The 15000-nt window shown below is 38.9% G+C and overlaps 1 protein-coding gene across 3 annotated transcripts in view; it reads right to left on the minus strand.

The window, feature by feature from the left end:
* Positions 1–15000, minus strand: part of pigg (phosphatidylinositol glycan anchor biosynthesis class G (EMM blood group)) — a 348519-nt gene that overhangs the window by 168747 nt on the left and 164772 nt on the right. The gene's annotated exons all lie outside the window — the stretch shown is intronic.

Genomic DNA, 15000 nt, shown 5'->3' on the forward strand with positions numbered 1-15000 from the left:
TGATAAATAATTGTCGACAAATATCTTTGTTGTCGAGTAGTCGTTTGATCTCATGTGACCTAATGTAAGGGCCTGCAATATCGCGATTTGACTGCTGTGGCGCTGTAGCGCTGGAGTGTAATGCAGCCCTTACAAATGCAAACTAATCCGAACTAGCAAGATGTGTGAAAGTTTCACAAAAACTTCAAACTAATGTGGCGTTCACACCGGACGCGATTCGCGCGAAGGTGGACGCATGTACATTTTGAGTTTACTCGCGCAAATCGCGCGTGACATTCACTGCACAACAGATGTGAATTCGCCTCATAGGCGGGGCTTCCAGCAGGGCTACCAGCATCTCTTCTCGTTGAGAAATGGCTGACATGGGCTGTGTTTACATGTCTTTTTTTTTTTAATCTACTGTTAATGTGTGGCAAAACGTAGTTTTAAGACTTTTTCAGTCGATAATGTAGTTGTTTAAAGCTCAAGGCTGGATTTCCCGAAACCTTCATAACACTACGTCGTTCTTAAGTTATACCTTAAGGTGTATCTTATCGTTAATACGTGTTTCCCAAAACGATCTTAGTTAAGAATGCCTTCTGTAAGACATTCGTTCATAAGGTTGGTCTGGAGCACTCTTAGCTATAGCCTACCTTATCACTATTGACAGTTCATTCCGATAGTGGCCACCACTGTTTCTTTACATCTCAGTCTTTACGAATATGATTCTGCTAATTGAATTGTTTTCAGGCAAATAATACTATTGTCATTACAATAATGGCTGTTCGCTTTTTAATTAGCCTATATTATCCAAAGGTATGTCAGCTGGCAAACCATTATGGAGTCTATTTAAAAGGAATGATTGTAGAGGGGAGTTTGGTCAAACTATGGCAGCGATACAGCAAATAGTTTTAAATCAAAGACGGCGCCGTCCGCAGAGCCATTTATATGTGCACTATTTCATCCGTGAAAACTTTAGTCCCCTGGCTACCATATCAAAAGCTGCAATTCAAAATTAATTTCACCTGCCATGGCAGCGAATTCAGCAGATTTTAGATCTTGTTGGTCCGACTTTGTCAAGACAAATCTGACGGAGCTCAGCCCCGATATTCAGCTGTTGGCGCTCTTCTCTTTCTTTCTTTTTTCTCCGCTGTAGCTGTTGATTATCTTTCGCGTGTTGCGCCTTTATTGAGTAGGTCATCCAATTACAGAAATTAGTGATTTACCAATAATGTGATGTGGGCAATCAACTCTGCTTGTGGAGTAAATGAAGACTATGGCAAAATATATTATGATAATATAAATGGCATACTGCCAGTGTAGTGGGTTGATACGTTTGGGCATGAGAGGTTTCGGGTTCGCACAATGATTTCAAAATTATTTACAATATCCACGGTTGGATTTAGTTTGCAATTTGGATTATATTTATATGATCTCACTAGTCCTGATAAATGCAATTTCAACTATTTCTGAAGTGCTTCTATTATAAAGAACACCGCTTTCTCACATAATGCAGTTAAACAGCCCCTGCATAGAGTGAATAATCGATTTTTGAGCCATTGATAAACTAATTCAGCACCGCCGCCACGGACAGCGCCTGCTAACGTTGCACTTCAGAAGGTATACCTTAAGCAACCTCCTAAGGTTTAGTTCGGGGAACACGCCTAGAAGTGGTATACCTTTAGTTAAGTTATACCCAAATCTGTGGTTTATTTATATAAAGAGCGCCTATTTGAACATTTTATCTGGCGTTTTCGGAGTTGTGAGCTCCAGCGGACAGCGGTGGTCAGCGCTCATCAAAGCTGGCGAGGGCAACCTTTCCTCGGCCAGTCCTTCTGGCTCTGATGTCTCTGTGGTGTGTCTCGAGCTATAATTCGTCTTGTAACGGCCGATCTTTGGTCTCATGGATCTATAATTTGTTCCCTGGCAAATCGTTTAGGCTGAGGGCAAAGATAAGTTTCATTACTTTATATTTTTAGGCGTTAGCCTAACGTTAGCCTACTAGCACTGACTTTGAATGTTTGACTGAATTGTTTGCTTTATTTCATGTATAGCTTGTTATACATTACTTATACTTTTGTATTATTGATCATACATAAACTTGCATTTAACAAAAAGAGACTGGGTTGTGTTTCAAGTCATTTAATGTTATCACAGTGATAATCATATTGTCTGAACCAGATATTAATATACAGATTTTCTCCTCAATGTTGTCACTACTAGAGCAAGCTACTGATTGGTTAACGCGGCACAAAATATCCGCCAAAGTTCAGATTTTTGAACTTGAGCGATTTGCACAATTCGCGTCCTTCGCGCCGCCTCAATCGCGCGAATCGCGCCGCCTCAATCACGCGAATCGCGCCGCAGAATGCCATTTCGTGTCTCTGCATTGACTTAACATGTAAATCACTCGCGCGAATCGCGTCCAGTGTGAACGCACCATAAGGCTGCTTCTCAATCAGCTCCTGGTTCAGTGGTCAGGGCACTGATCAGGGAATCAGCCCATTGACTCTTGTCCTGACCACTGAACCAGGAGCTGATTGAGACGCACGCTAAGAATGCTGTTGTGTGCAATACATGCACGGCTGAACTTTTCACGGGAGCACAACGTGCATGTTGGAGCACTTAAAGAGGAAACAACTAACTAACTAGTAACTAACTAGCGGTAAATCTTTATTAGAGAATGCAATACTACTAATAATTGTACTAATATTAACAATAATAATATAATTACAGTAATGTGATTTATTTCGCATAGAGTAAAGCTTGATCGAGCTTAGGAGTCAGGACTGTTTTTATTATTATAACACTATTAGGTATTATAGTCTCATCACTTGCCTGTATTTTGTTCCATATGCATGAAGACTTAAAAAAGGCGATGTTAGGAAGAATATCATGTCAGTTACTTTTTCATACTGTTAATTAAAAGGTGAATGAGAATCTGTCAGCTCAATTGTCATGTAAAAATGATTACTTGCAGTAATTGTTTGTATTTTACCATTCTTTGTGTCCTTCAAATGTCCTCTTTTTCTGTTTCAGTTCTAAAAAAAGCCTATTATTGATGACTTTTTTTCTGAGGAGGAATTTGTGTACTCCTCAGTAAGCCGCTGCTCTTACAGAGGCCATTCTGAACATGATTTCAGACTGTTAAAGACATGAGATCTCTTTCCCTGGTGCATGGGGAAGGCTTTTTAAAATTCAGCACCAAAAAAAGGCCTGTGCAGAAAGGACACTGTTACTTACTGCTTTTGATTTAAACTGAACACCTGTTTTACAAATGAAGCTCTTAATACTGCTGCCAAGAGATGTTTACTTTCAAATATATATATTTTTTGTCTGTAATGCCGCTGATTATTATTTTATTTTATTTTTTTCAATTGAAAGAGAACCGAATATTTAAACAATGCTTAGAGAGCATTTGTGTGTGATTTGAGTTCTGAGAAGTTGGCTCAAAGTTCATTAAAACAACCATTTCAAAAGCTGATTTTCTTTTTTTATTTTATAGTTAGAATATGTATAACTCAATGTTTTAACTAATTGAAAAGCTGAATAATCGCTCAAAACTTACTGATTAGTCGCTGATGGCAATGGGAATAACCGACGATTAGTCGATTAATCGTTCTAATAATCGTTAGATTCATCGATTATCAAAATAATCATTTGTTGCAGCCCTATGTGCATGTAACAACACGTATTCTTATTTCTGTGCCATAGTTATTATATTGATTAATAATAGATAGTTAGCTAATCTGTGTGCTTTGTACATGTGCATTTCTGAAATGCATAACATGTACAAATCAATTTAAATTGTAATGTAGATGCATTTTCTGTGAAGCTGCTTTGAAACGATATGTATTGTGAAAAGCGCTATACAAATAAATTTGAATTGAATTGAATTGAATTGAATATGTTAGTGATGCACGGTTCGTGGTTATATCCACCGATCGGGCGGGCCAAGTTATAAAAACATTCCAATCAATCGCGGGTGGATGAGAGATAAATCATTGTGTTTGTTTGATAAAGACGTTTTGCGAGCCCTGTGGGAATCATTCCGGTTGCCGTTTTCCACATGCTTCAAAACAGTTCCTCAGGTGTACTTACGGGGGAGCCGATCGCTCATTATAATATGCAAATCTTATCCAATCATAGCAGTTGCCGATTACTTCCAAGTCTTCAGTGCGGCACGCCCATAAAAACCAAACGTTCCAGGAGAGAGGCTCAAAACCAGCGTAGAAAACAGCCTAATACTTATTCATTATGATGTTTTTGAATGTAAAAAAACGTCATAAGTTGACCTCAGACAACAGTATAAAAACATTTAAAAATCCAGTTCATGACACATTTAAATTAAATTACACAATTAATAAAATAAAATACAAAACCCTGGGGTTTCAGCACTTATCAAGTGCTTTAATTAAATACATAAAAAACACTAAAGTGAATGACTGATGTACCATTAAAGTTTGCAAAACAAATCTTGCTCCATCCTTTATCTTTACTCAAAGTAGTAAGAATGACAGACAATCTGCATTAATAGACAGTTTTAGGTAATACTGCAGCCCACAGCTGATTTACAGCAGTATTTCAGTAAGACGGTAATGGCGTGAGTTAGCCGGTTAGCCAGAGACCTACACAATATGAAACACAATAAACACATTGTAGAGCACAGCGTCTTCTCGACATGATGCTATCCAGTATCCACTGCAGTGTTTGAGTTGGTTTAAGGGTTCCCTGGTGTCTGTGCGCACAATAAGTGGACGGGCAATATGCAAATTTTTCGTCAAAACAGCTTCTGAGTCGTTTAAAAAAAAAACATTTGTTTCATTGACTCAGAGTCAACTCTTACTTTTGAGAGACAATAACTTTATTTATTGTGCACTTTCAGATTTAAAACTTTGCAGGATGTTTTCATGAAAGGTAATTTTCAAAAAATCCATAATAGGGGCTCTTTAACCCTCTGGAGTCTGAGCTGTTTTGGGGCCCTTTAGAAGTTTTGACATGCTCTTACATTTGTGTTTTTTTCAGTTGCTTATAAACACATTAATGGCAAAAGCGTAATTACACTGTTTCAGCACAAACTGGGCTGCCATAATATCTAAGCAACATGTATGTATATGCTTGGTTTTTTTAGAGAAAAATGTTTATGCATGATTTTTGAAAAATTTTGTTTTAAAATTAAGGCCTCAAAACACACAATAGATATGTGTTCACAAGACTTTTGACTCCATGGTGTGTTTTCATTGAGTTTTTGCTTCAAACTGATGTGAGAATCAATGAGCCTACTCATTCACATAAAACAATACACTGATTTAAAATTTGTAAGACAGTTTTTCTTCACAAAGCCAGTATGCGAGGAGGCGTGATATCTAATGAATAATGCTGAGTATCAGCTGAGAGCACAATAGAACATAATAGCCCGCATTAATGAGCTGCATAATGAGTTGCATAATGAATGAGCTTCAGGTGTGTGACTGAGAGGGCAAAAAAATGCTCTTCTTATTTAGTTGAAAACTGTATTTATCTAGTAAATGCATCTTGATTTAAGAATGTTTCAATATTTAGACTAGAAACGAGACAAAAATGACTAAGAAGAGCATTTTTTCTAAATTTCTTGTACTTTTTTTTGTTTTTTAAAATGTAGTCTCATGCTAAAGAAATTAAATAATAAATAATAAAAATTAAGATATAATTTATACAAAACGAAATTCACTTTAAAGAAAGCAACTCTCTTTCTACAAAGCTAAAACAATCACTTTCTACAAAACAAAATCTCCAGAATCATTTTTGACAAACTTTGATATTAAATTTAAAAAATACCATTAGGCTATAATATTTAAACATCAATATGAAGCAAAATACGTTTGACTGGTACTATATTTATAGCATAGGAGCAGACATGTGCGAATAAAAGCTTTATTGATGTGACACTAGACTCTTTTACAAAAAACACATTATAATCTGTCCAAAACAAGCCAAATAAATCTTGTCTAAACAGTCTTGCGTGTATGACATTTAATGTTGCAACAGGATTAATATTTAAACTGTCTTTTTGCATTTAATATTCACAGATGCTAACAGAATAAACTGACCTTACAATCAGCCGCGGAGTCCTCTTAGAAATGAACAGTTTTGCATGAGGAGAATAAATCCAGGATTACTGCTCATCTGAAGTAACGTTACATCGCTTCACTAGATGTGTTTGTATGAGTTGATGTGGGCGTTGATGCGGGGAATCCCTGTGTGGGCGTGGTCGCATTACCGGATAATGAAGTAGCTCGCGGGTGACCGACATGTATCGCTTTTCAACCAGATTACATAAACAGTTGACATTGTTTAAAACCTGACATTTCAGCGTTTCTTTAGACATATGTCTCATGTTTGTGAGACAAGTATTCACTAAGCTAGAGGTCCTTTTCTGAAGACTATCTGAATGAACGTCTTTGACAGAGAGGCTGCAGATCGCGCTTCATGTTTGTTTTCTTTGTTTTGCAAAAAGCAAAACATTTTGTTTTTATTGTGACTGTACACAACAAAAATAGAAACTTAACAGATTATAATGATGTAAAACACTTGCCTGAATGATAAAAAAATGAGTTTCTTTGGCACTGATAAGAAAAAAAGAGAGCCGATTGCGCCGGCGCGACCGCCGACTCGAGAGGGTTAATGACTAACTGCAGCATGTTTATTAGGCTGCTGTCACTTTAAGACCCGGATCACATGACGCAGATCACATTGTTAACATGTCCATTTTGACAAACCTACACTCTAAAAAATGCTGGGTTAAAAATAACCCAAGTTTGGTTAAAAATGGACTAACCCAGCAATTGGGTTGTTTTAACCCAGCGGTTGGGTTAAATGTTTGCTTAAAACAACCCAATTGCTGGGTTAAAACAACCTTCAACCCAGCTTGGGTTATTTTTAATCCCGCATTTTTTAGAGTGTACTTATTGTCAAGAATAAATGTGATGCTGGCCAAAAGAAGGTGTTTGAAATAGCATAATCATATTTCAAACAGCCTTCATGATGCCTTAAAATGCTCGCTGGGTTTTGAAACAGAGCCACGGTGTTATGAAGTCTCCACGAGGAGCTGTTGCATAAGAAGCAGGTGTTTTATAGCAGACAGACAGACACTAGCGGGGTCTCAGAGTGAGCTAACAGGCACGCCTGCCTCATGCCGCCCAGACGCTTCGCTACAGGACACCTCCGTCTCGCTCTGTGCTTCTCTCTGTCTAATGTGTGTCTCCACATCTCCGAGCTCGGATTCTCCGCACAACGGATGCGTGTGCAATGACGCACACAACAGGAAACACACCTGACCCGAGTCTGAAATGTGTCTGAGCGCAATTTAAAATGCATTAGGCATAAACGGGAAGCTTGTATCTACAGTCTTTCAGCTCAGCTACTGGCATACACAAACAGTTTGTTGAGCAAGTCATCGTGAAATAGGAGTTGCGCTCGTCTTTTCTTCCCCATATCCGAGTGAAACGCTTCTCAAACAAGAACAAATGTAGGGCGGGGCTTGATTTTGTCTGCGGGGAGTTGATTGGATGCTTGTGGTTTGCTATTGGCTGATTTCATGTGAGTGACAGGTTGCCCCGCCCTCGTCATCAGAGAACAGATGAAGAGAGAGGGGAAGATATTCAGATTCAAGATTATCAGGAACATGATATATATGCTGATGATGTATATCTGAGTGAAACGGTTCTCAAACAAGAACAAATGTAGGGCGGGGCTTGATTTTGTCCATTGGATGGTTGTGGTTTGCTATTGGCTGATCTCATGTGAGTGACAGGTGGCCCCGCCCTCGTCATCAGAGAAGAGATGAAGAGAGAGGGGAAGATATTCAGATTCAAGATTATGAAGGCACACAAGCTGCTACCTGAATAACAACATATCTACATATTAGGGACAGACATTTGAAAAATAAAATAAAAATCGCCTTCTGAGCCACAGTAAGACGAGGACACACATTAAGTATGTACAACAAACCGCCCGCTGGCATTGAGGTGGCCAAGCATGCATGGTTTGCATTCTTAAAACGGCATCTTTATGCATTAAGCCTCTTAATTGCAAACTGTCTGCATGCATAGAATCAATTACCTTAAACACAATAGCCAAATGACCTAAAGATACTAATGCAAAAACACACAAACATGTCCACGAACACACATGGGCTGAATCTTATGCTGAAAGCCTGCACTTAAAATTTTCTTTTTATACAAATAGCCTCTTTGTTGCAAACTGCTTGCATGCACAAAATGAATTAATAACTAGCCAAATTACCTTAAGATCCTAATGGATGCTAAATAACTAATGGATACTAAATGAATTGCCATTATATTAATTAACATGGCAACTAAACGTTACTCTTAATCTGTAGTGCAATGGGGTTGTTTGTAAAATTCAAACATGCACAGATATAACTACAGACTTGTCACAAGGCCCCTGAAATAATCAGGCCTTCATTTTAAGCTTTCACTTAGTGATGAGTGATTTTTTTGATAGAGAAAAACAAAGCGAGTGTCTCAGAGCCAGCAAAAGCTATGAAAAGAGTGAGTGTTTATCTCACAGAGTAAGACACATCCGGCAGAAGTGACATGCATGCTTGCTAAACACACACGAACGGTCTACTGTAGCCATTACCAAAGTCCTTTCCAAGGCCCATATCTACAAAATATAGACTTCTGGGAATCCATACTCTGATCTCACCAAGTCCATCATTGTGCATCTAACAGCATCCAAACTGATCTGGAGGAGTATCTGGACAATATCGTCATGAGCCTGTACACTCGACGCCAAGAAGAGTCAGAGCCGTATATACTTAAAATTATGGAGGACATACTAAAGCCGCATTTCCCCAGGAACGAGGGACTTTGGGGTGGTACTCGGTTGGGATGCGCGGTATACCGGTACTGTGAACATACCGGTATATATTTTATTTCAAACGATAAATCATGATTTTGCTCATTTCAGTACATGCTGCTGTTCCGAAGTTCACCGCTAGGTGGCAGTGCGCAACAAAAACTGACGCGAAACTTTGGCAGCATAGAACAAATTAATACAGCAGTTGAATCTCACTCAACACGCCCAAAACAAATTAATAAAGAGAGGAGGAACTTTGCTTATAAAACTGATGAAGAACCATCAAACCTTGCCAAACATCGGTCACTTGCCCATCCTGACTTGTAGAAAACATTAAGAGATCGACAGGTGAGTGCATAAATCCAACAATCTAATTTAGACATTTTTATTTTCTTTTAACACTGATCAACGCACATACATAAGATCGTACCGTTTAAATATAATGAAATCTCCATGTGTTCGTTTCAATGACGTTTAGAAGCTCTTTAGGCTTGTGTGTGCTTTGTTGGTATGAGCGCAAAGAAAGCTCTCTCTTAAAGGGATAGTTCACCCAAAAACGAAAATTTGATGTTTTTCTGCTTACCCCTAATGGTGCGTTCACACTGGACGCGATTTGCGTGAGTGATTTACATGTTAAGTCAATGCAGAGACGCGAAATGGCATTCTGCGGCGCGATTGAGGCGGCGCGATTGAGGCGGCGCGAAGGACGCGAATTGAGCGTTTTGAACGCGCGATTCGCGCGAAACGCGGGAATCGCGCGAATCGCTCAAGTTGAAAAATCTGAACTTTGGCGGATATTTCGCGCCGTGTTAACCAATCAGGAGCTTGCTCTAGTAGTGACAACAATGAGGAGAAAATCTGTATATTAATATCTGGTTCACACAATATGATTATCACTGTGATAACATTAAATGACATGAAACACAACCCAGTCTCTTTTTGTTAAATGCAAGTTTATGTATGATCAATAATACAAAAGTATAAGTAATGTATAACAAGCTATACATGAAATAAAACAAACAATTCAGTCAAACATTCAAAGTCAGTGCTAGTAGGCTAACGTTACAACAGCAACGTACAGTTATAGCCTAAAAATATAAAGTAATGAATCTTTGCCCTCAGCCTAAACGTTTTGCCAGGGAACAAATTATAGATCCATGAGACCAAAGATCGGCTGTTACAAGACGAATTATAGCTCGCGACACACCACAGAGACATCAGAGCCAGCGGGAGACGGCAGAAGGATTGGCCGCGAGTGATTTACATGTTAAGTCAATGCAGAGACGCGAAATGGCATTCTGCTGCGCGATTCGCGCGATTGAGGCGGCGCGAAGGACGTGAATTGAGCGTTTTGAATGCGCGATTCGCACAAAACGCGGGAATCGCGCGAATCGCTCAAGTTGAAAAATCTGAACTTTGGCGGATATTTCGCGCCGCGTTAACCAATCAGGAGCTTGCTCTAGTAGTGACAACAATGAGGAGAAAATCTTTCTCTGAGAGAAACCGAGCGGTATTTATGCAAATATATCACCTCATATCAGACGAACGCTTCAGCTCTGCAGACTGCCTTCACTTCCCGTGTGTGAGGTCAAAATTACAGCCGTTTCATGTCTTAAGACATCAATGTGTCGTCACGAGCCGCGGGGTTTAATTTGAAGTTGTCTGTCCATGTTTTTTTTTTACTCTAATAGAATTCGACCCCATTGACAAGCATTATATGAGTGACACACAGCAAGGGTTGGAGTTAAGAATCTTCATTTGTGTTCTACTGAAGAAACGAAGACGCCTACATCTTGGATGCCTTAGGGGTAAGCAGAAAAACATCACATTTTCGTTTTTGGGTGAACTATCCCTTTAAAGAGCTCCCATGTATTACGAAATGCTATAAAATCGCTTGCATGTTCAAATTGGCAAGGTTTAAAAATACGTGGGCAGTGATTTCCATCATATCTGTCCTGAAACGAAAGCGAAAAGTGTTGAATTTGAGCGTGCAGATTGCTTTTACAGTGCATGTGCGATGTCTTTTGAAGCCAGAATTAAATTTGCTCATTTTGAGAGCTAGAGAAGGAAGCAATGCTGATATAACTTCTCACAAGAAAGTTTTTAAATGACTGATTTGATGTGATAATCTTTGTTGATTCATTTAATAATGAACATTTACGTTAATTTCCCGCTTTATAAACCCCAAACTTGCAAGAGTGAGTAAAATGATTCGCAATATCCACACCAAAATTCAGACCCTTTATGGTATCGATTTAATATCGGTACTTTGGTATTAAATTGTGGTACCGTACCCAAGCCAAAATTGTGGTATTGAGCTATCCCTAGTACTCGGTGTGTTTTTCGACCGCAGGGATCGGGGTCTAAATGAAAATCTGGGTAAGGGATTTCTCCTCAAAACGGTCCTGCTTGCGAGGTAGTACTTTTTCAAGGTTCAGGAACTTTCGGGGGTGGGACTTGGGTGCTGAACATAATGATTGGTTGAAAAAATAAGACGATGGACCGACGGCGAGGTTCAGGCTTTATGAAGTTAATATGCGGAGGACGAAATCCAGTGGAAAGTCGTGCGCATTCCTACGTCACCGGACTAATATTCACGGTACTTTAGCTAACGCAGACAGCAACAGGTCTGAGGGAAAAAAAGCTCCTGGAAAAAAAAAAGTTTCTGGGACAAATTGTTCCGGGTAATTTCGGTGGAAACGGTAGCCTAGTAATCTAGACACATCCTAGCGGTAGCAAATGTAATTTGCAGCCAGGGTAGTCTAGCACAGCCTTTCTCAAACTTTTTTCAGTCAGGGCACCTTTCAAAAGTGCATAAAATTTCAAGGCACCCCAGTTTAAAATATAATTTAAAAACACTGCATAACCCAAATTTAAATGCAAATGTCCTAGACAGGACAGTAATGAACAGAGCATAATACGAACTGTAAATAACAATAATAATAACAACTTTATAGCAATTTTATAGCACCTTTAAAAACACAGGTTTGCAAAGTAATTCACAAAATAATTAATCAGAGACACAAATGCCATAAAACCGTAAGAGGCGGACCGCACAATACAAGAACCCAACAACAAATCCTGACCAGGAGAACTAAACTGAAGTGCAGGATGCAGTTAAAATAAAATAAAAAGTGGCAGACATAACAAAAATAAATAAAATCAGATACAATACGATAAGAAAAAGATCCATGTTCCATGCACCAGAGATAAGCAGGAATGTTTTTCCATATAGTGCTTGTTTTCATCCGTGCCATATGCGCATGCACACACACCCACATACAGAGCTGAATGAATGCTGATCTGCTTTTATGTCATTTTTCCTTTTTTATTCAAAATATTCACAAATTTGTTAGATATGGCCTGAAATATCTGATATTCCGATTGTCAAATATATACAAGTGGAAGTGTTTTGTCGTTTAAACACCTTTAAAACGATGGCGTTAGTTGAGCTGTATGCACGATGGGCGCCGCCATCGCCGCCGCAGTTCAGAAAATCGGATCTGTTGGATTTACAAGACGTGAATTCATCCACTTCTCCCAAAATACATAAAAGTAAGTGGCAGGTGAACTGGGAGAAGAATAGAGTAAACTTTAAAGTTACTTACACAATGTGTATCTGATATGAATAAAACTAATTATAATGGAAAGGATTATTATTGCCTCTTCATTTTTCATCATTGTGTATTTTACAAACTCTAAATGTATTGTTTTTTTAGTACGTATATGTATGAAACCTAAAATAAACATTATGTGGCTGAAAACACTGAAAAGTTGTGATATAATATGACAAGTCTGAGCGCGCCTGTCTCTGGCTCAGTGCAAGCCAACGCGAAAGCACATTTGAATTTACATTTGAATGAACGTGATGCACTGACCGTTCTAATCACATGTGTGAATGTGTGATCGTACGTGCGAAAGGGTTAAAAAGAAGAAGAATGTATTTATGTAAATTCAAATATATTTTATATATGAAATTTCAGATTTTTTTTTTTTTTTTAGCCTACGTAATTTTTTGGCGGCACCCCTGACACAGTCAGCCGCGGCACCCACTTTGAGAAAGGCTGGGCTAGCAACTCTCCGTTGGCTTGCGAGATGGAAAAACCAAACTCTGGTCAGGCCAATCACATCGTGTATAGAGTCAGTGGGCGGGCTTAACATAATGACGGTTCCACATGCTACTCGTAAACAAAGAAGCTGACGAACAGCGGTCTTTCGAATCGGCTTTGGCCGCGACTATGGAAGACTTGAGTTAAGCTTTTCTTTGAGGAAAGAACAAAGAACAGCACTGAAGTCATTCTTAAGAAAGGAAGATGTGTTCGGAGTTTTGCCGACCGGATACGGCAAAAGTTTAATCCATCAACTAGCTCCGCTTCACCTTCTTCATTACTCTGGTTGGTTGTAGTAAATCTGAAAGACAACCGTTTATCCCGCCCCTCGAATTGAGCCCTGCCAATGGTGAGACCCCAGACCCAACATCTTAATGTGGCTCTGGCTTGTCAGGCTATGGAAACGGGGCTTAAGTACTAGAATATTATACATTAAATCTAGGGTGTACTCATTTCTGCAATCGTTCATTTAAACAAAATTGGCTAATTTACTTATTTTACGGATATTAATGACATACATTTTTATTAAGTATATATTTAATACATTTCAATTTTGCCATCTTTCCATAGTGGTCATCATGGGCGTCAGAACCAAAAAAAAATGTGTGGGTCCTCCCCCTGAAAAATGTTACTGGAGTATTGCTTTTATAAACTAAAACGTACATGGCAAGGTTTTTCCCAAAAATCAACACAGCAACAAAAGTCTAGCAAGTTATTTTGGACAAACAAATCCTTCCTCCAGCAAACAGCTCAGATAACTGTTAGCTTTATAACAACATTGTGTAAGTGTAACTGTAATTCAATGCTGCAACAAAGACTACACAATGCCTTTCATAGCAAGAGCTGAACAAATGCTGAACATTCACTTAAATACCCGCTTGTTTAGTGACAGTATATGAGCACTCAGCCAGACACACTTGAGCAGCAGATATGCTAAGAAACTTTGTTGACCTTGCTTTGTCGCGGGTAGTGAAAACACGGAATGGAGTTTAATTTATATGGACTCCAAATGAGCCAAGTGGATTTGAGGAAGCAGAAGTGTGGAAGTGCTCTGTGTATTCTGACACCTTTCTATCAGAACCAGCATTAACTTCTTGAGCAATTGATGAAGAAACATAACAACAGAGCATAGACGCCAAAGCTGCTGTGGATCCGCATACCCGGAACTACAGATTTGAAGAAAATTACCAATGTTTGGCAAACAAATAAATGACAGAGAGTTACATACGTATTACTAATATTTATAATATCATGTAAGCTTTATGGTACAGCTCAAACAAGGGAATTTATAGTGTTAATACTAATCAGCGAGTCCACCAATGGCTTGGGTATGCAGAGCATTCACAGCTAATATGGACCGCATGTAGGGCTGTACGATTAATCGAAAAATAATCGAAATTCAGAACTTCTAACCGACGTATTTTTCCCATGTCAGTTATTTCGGTTTTAGTCACGTGACTCCGCCCCGTCAGTCACATGAAGTGCAGTTTGCAGGCACAGAGAGATGCAGGAGCTGTGTTTATAGATGCCCAGATCACTATAGTAACTGCATGTTTTACACAGGTTATACAGGTCAGTTATTGCCGTTCTTATAGCCTATGCGCTGCCACACACACACACAGGCGCGCGCGCGCAAGCCCCGAATATTTCACTTTCGTCCTCATAAAGTTTGTCAAGTAAAGGTGTTTAAAAGCTTGCCAGTTTGAACATTAAAGCGATTTTAGACCATCAGATGTGTATTATGTTGAACTAATGCCTGATATATTGTGACACACGAACACTCAGACAGAAGCTCGCACATCACGTGAAGATCGAGTGCAGAAACCAGTGTCAAAGCTGCCCTGTGACTAAAGTAAAGTCACTGAAGTAGTTTAGAAACTCAACCGTTATATGCATATATTTATACCTTTGAAGTAAGTACAAACCACAGCTTCATAATGAATAGAGACGGTATGAGTAATTCACACACACACACACTCACTCTCTCATTAATTAATGCATTCAAATAAATGTAATGTAGGCCTACTGTGTTCATTTATCTGTATCTGAT

This window comes from Gobio gobio (genome assembly GCF_949357685.1).
Source record: "Gobio gobio genome assembly, chromosome: 16".
In the NCBI taxonomy this organism is placed as follows: domain Eukaryota; kingdom Metazoa; phylum Chordata; class Actinopteri; order Cypriniformes; family Gobionidae; genus Gobio; species Gobio gobio.